At 45.2% G+C, this 4,857-nt stretch overlaps 1 long non-coding RNA gene across 1 annotated transcript; it reads right to left on the minus strand.

Moving 5' to 3' along the window:
* Nucleotides 1-1,131: 1,131 nt before the first annotated feature.
* LOC139048052 (uncharacterized) lies at nt 1,132-4,441 on the minus strand. The gene is made up of 3 exons (XR_011507462.1): nt 3,324-4,441; nt 1,578-3,192; nt 1,132-1,513 (listed from the first exon to the last, which is right to left on the minus strand). It is a non-coding gene; the product is annotated as an uncharacterized lncRNA (long non-coding RNA).
* Between the last annotated feature and the right edge of the window lie 416 nt (nt 4,442-4,857).

Raw genomic sequence — 4,857 nt, forward strand, 5'->3', positions numbered from 1 at the left:
GTTTCCGGCGGTATGCGGTTTTCAGCGGTCACGCCTGTTGCAGGAGTGTCACTCGACGAGGTTACGAGCTCGAAGCTGTGGTCAGATTCCTCGTTGGTGTTCCGTAATTCTCTTCGCACGTGCGCGGTATGTTGCAAAAGCCGCTTTCGCGATCTATCGTCGCGACGATAGATCGGGTTTTTTTCATTTTAAGTACTGACACAGCTGTAGGGCACATGTAACCGACAAACGGAAGTCTCAGGAGAGCGCCTGAGATTATAATAAAGCAGGCGGTGCAGGAACTGCAGGGCACCCAAGGGACAGTGGGGGGATCAAAGCTCGAAGCAGAACGTTACATAGGTTGGTGCCGCCGAGGCAGGTGTGTGCCAGGGAGTGTTCGCACGGACAGCTCCCCTGGCACGCGCAGCAGTGCCTCGCAAGGTCGAGATACTTTAAAGGCACCCGCGCCCATGATCTTTCTTTTGCCTCGGTGCAGGGAGCAAGATTAACCAAAATAATATGGAGGGCGAATGCCTCATGACAAATGTAGCTCGCGTCGCCTGGCGTGTGTAGTAATTTCAGAGTTCATTGTACGAACTTTATGCATAATACGCTTTGTTACGGTACCTTAACGGAATGGGTCTAGAGGACGGTGTTGGTACATTTTTTCGTACCGCCCTCATCCTATACCCCCACTACAAACACACACACATACCCCCTTTTTTATGTATACATACAATTCCTTGCCATGACGGATCATAGCCTCCTTTATTTTTGAAAAATAGAGGAGGCTATGGACCGATTGACCAGTTCAAGTTGTCAACTTGTCAGTAACTGTCATAGGAATCACTGTAATAAACACAATTCCACGATCAGATTGTTTACTTTCATATTTTGTTGTAACACTTGAGGACTACATAGAACTTTATTTTGTATATGTGAGAGAAGTATGTGGATATCACGAGCTTAAGCCAATGTGTGATACAGACAAAGCAGCTGCTACAACGTGAACTGCATTGAGGGCCACACAACACATACGTAATTAAAGGTGCAAAATATAGGGGGAAGCTTCAAAATACGCTCTGTAGCACTGCAAAGTATAACATATATTGTATGTGTACAATAAATGTTAAAAAATACAATGCATCAATGTCCCATTTGCCTTCAAGTTTATTATGAAGTTCAAGTTTACTGAAGTTTATTATGAGCATATGTACAACAGGAATCTACTGACACACCCGCAGTCAAGGTGGCTGTTCGAGGTGTGCTGGCTGCCTCAGTGTAAGAAAAAGAAATTGGGTAAAAGTCGACACCAGTGCCACTGCTTCTTGCCTCTGACCTGCACGTGCCTCTGCGGCATCTTTGTGCACAAGTGTGCTGGCGTGGCGAGGCGTAGGAGTCATTCGAGAGAAAGAGTATTGTTTACATGGAAAAGTGGCTGTTCACATTGCCTGTCACTTTCCCTCAAATGTTTCCTTGGCGACTAGGGTGACACACCCGCAGTCAAGGTGGCTGTTCGAGGTGTGCTGGCTGCCTAAATGAAATAAAAAGAAATTAGATGAATGTCAATACCAGTGCTATTGCTTATTGCCTCTTACCTGCATTTGGCTCCACGGCCTCTTGGCTTGCGGAGTCTGTATGAGGGAGCTGCTGTGGCTAGGCGTAGGCATTGTCTAAGCAAAAAGAAAAGGCCATTTAAATGGGGAATTATGGAAATAAATGCAGTTGTTATGTCTGCTTCTTGCACTCTTCTTGCCTAAATGTTTTCAAACATAGTGTCCAGAACACACCAGCACTTTGACTGCTTCTGCTTTTTACCTGCAGGTGTTGCTGCGAGATCCTTAGTATGGCTGCGTGCAGCATTGTAACACTTGGTGGAGGCATTTGAAGTGGTAGCCAAGAATAGAAAGAATCATCCTTGTCTGCACGAATGCTTTCAATTTCTAAATGCAGTGGTAACTATCACTATTGGTGCAAGGCCCCCCCACATCTATGTGGCAAGTGCCATAGCTCGAAACTGAATTGTTCCTTTAGTGTTTCACAAGGCATCTGATATGTCCACATTAGATGTGATGTGTTTGTTTTTATTTATCCCAGTGTGGAGAGAGCATCATTAAATGTTTTTTTTTTATTTTTGCGTGTCTTGTTTTTTGGTTTATTTCTGAATTTATCATGATGCTGAAGTGACTTATGTAATGGCAATCAGCTCTTGTTTAGCAGAAAAACAATGCATTTCCTGACCCACTGTTTGACATCCCCTCACTCGCATAATTTTGCAGAGTATTCTACCTATATTGACTTGCTTGACCTCCACTAAAGAGTCTTGCATTTTCAAATACGACTCTTTCCTTGAAATCATTCGACACTTCTCACAATTTCTGTACCTTGGGCTTCTGATACTCTGCAGTCACCATTTTTGCTTGTTTCTGACTAGAAATATCTTCTTTAATTTAGAGCTTAAATTTTACTTTTGGAACACATGGAAGGGCTTGCCATTGCATATCTGCATAAAAGGGAAACGTGTGGTATTCGGGATTATGTCAGTATTGCATATGTGCCTGTTGTCTAAAATAATTGAATTTTGAAAATGCTTGCAGGGGCCTGATGTGCATATCTGCAGTTTATGGATACATGTAAAAGACTCAGCATCAAGTGCAAGTGAACGGTCCCACAGGCGCGGAGTCGATCATGCAAATTGATTCGCTGCACACATTTGTGACCAGAAAATATATTCCACATGAAATGGCATGCAAGGAAGTGTTGGAAACATTACACAGTTAATAAAACGCCTACGCTATCAATATGTGGGTTGATGCACTCGTTATGCAAAACGGAGGTGAGGCGTGCAGACAGGACACGAGAGTAGAGTATTTACAAGCAAACAACACAAGCGCCGCCCACTTCTCTACTCTTGTGTCCTGTCTGCACGCCTCACCTCTGTTTTGCATAATGAATCCTTACCAACTAGCTCAGCTTTCTGTCGTTCTAAGTCTCGATGCACTCGATTTCGTCCGCATTATAGGCACTCGCCTCTTGATTACTTCGTGGCACAGAAATATTCGGCATCAGGCTGTTTTTCTGCTGTGGCCTTTGTAGAAGCATGATTGTTCAAAGTGCAACAATTAAACAGATTCTTTGAGTTGCTTGTGGCTTCGCCAGTACAATTCCGGTGCGCTGGTCTGCCTGTCCAGCAATTTCCTACTGAAGGGAAACCTGCAAATAAAAACCCCGCTCCGCATGCATAAAAATGCACTAATGTGACGCTTCTCAAACGATTGTGATGCACCACAAGAGCCGCCTACTCGCGTGACACTCTCAACAAAGAGATACATTCGTTTACTTACATGTGAAGGTATATGCCAGAGCACTTCGGGGCTTCGGTGGCACATAAGGCACGAACGAGTGTGTCATAGCGTCCGATGTCGACGCGCGATCGCATGTCAAACCTAAACTATACGAAACTACTATGCAACCAAAAAACAGATTCGAAACCGAAATTCGTGTCATCCTTTATTGCATGAATGCGTACATCGTGATTTACATAAGTCATGGACTTAGCGATCGCTTTCTGTAAATTTAATATAACGTTCCACCTTCATAAAGCCATCAGGTATGCGTTTTTAGATGACAAAGCATTAAGTGACCTGTACTTGTTTTCAGCTCTTTCAATAGTAATTGCGCTGGCCACATTGACCAGTAGCAACAGGGCGGCGCCCTAGAGGTTCCCACTTTTCCGGCCCAGCTTTTCCTCTAGAGTTGTTCTACTAACTCTATGCTCCGAGATGGACGCCTATTCGCAACCACAGACTATGTTCACAACGGCGCTAAGTTAAATACGGAATCGCTCTGTCAAAGCCCGCTGAGTACCGAATCGTGAGCAAAAGTAGCAGATCACAAGTGTGCGTAGGACGGTCAACTTACTTGAGCCAAATTTTTTAATGCGACCCTACAGCTTTTGTGTTTTGGCGTGGTGACTTAACTGCAAAGGCAAATCCAGCAACCCTGCGCGACAAAGAACGCATAATGAAATGATAAAAGGAATGAAAGATGGAAGCTTGAAAACAAGAGCGGTAGGTTTGCATTTGCGCCAATGCTGGTAGAGAGCGTGAGCACGTGCGATAATCTCCGTACACTTTCATCTGATACTTTCTTGCCGAGAAGTTTTGTTCTTTGGCAAGCATGATTTATTGCTTTTAGCTTGAGCGTGACACGCGCCGGTCACGTCAACGGCGCGTGTCTCCAGAGAGTTTGGTGAAGTGTTCCGCCAGTGATAGCACTGAAACGATGAAGTTTCCAAAAACTTGCTCTGGAAGTGAACACTGATGCCAGTTTATCCGGCTGCTTCTTCGCTTCATGGCAATGGAAGGCCATATCCTGGAAACATTGCTGAGGTCGCTGCGGTACTGGTCATTCGTGTATATGACGCGCTGCTTTGTCATCGGCGTGCTCGACGACGACCATAAATGGTAGGTTTCGCGCTTGGTTTGTTATTCTGTGCGTTACGCATTTATCGCGAGATGTGAGCCGTTTAGTGCGAGCCTCCACCGGTGGCTTTATTATCAAGTGCCTTCTAGCACGGCGGATCATGTCCCGGTGCGAACTCGATGCAATCGCTAGCATAAATCGCACTTGTAAAATCTAATACACCCTGTGTCGATCCTGCGTTTGTAGCTAAAGAATGGCGGAACTTTTCCTGCTAAGCAAACTAATTGCTGCAGCCTCGCCTAGCAGCCCTCGGTGCTTGCAGAAAATTGGGTCACCACTTTGGTAGTGCTGAAAAGGTTGACGCGCACCTCGTTAGCCAGTTCATGATTATTTGGCTCGCCTCATCTGACAAGGGTGGGCAACCACGCTGTGAAGTCCAAATGACACACTCGG

Source organism: Dermacentor albipictus, chromosome 7, assembly GCF_038994185.2.
Source record: "Dermacentor albipictus isolate Rhodes 1998 colony chromosome 7, USDA_Dalb.pri_finalv2, whole genome shotgun sequence".
Classification (NCBI taxonomy): domain Eukaryota; kingdom Metazoa; phylum Arthropoda; class Arachnida; order Ixodida; family Ixodidae; genus Dermacentor; species Dermacentor albipictus.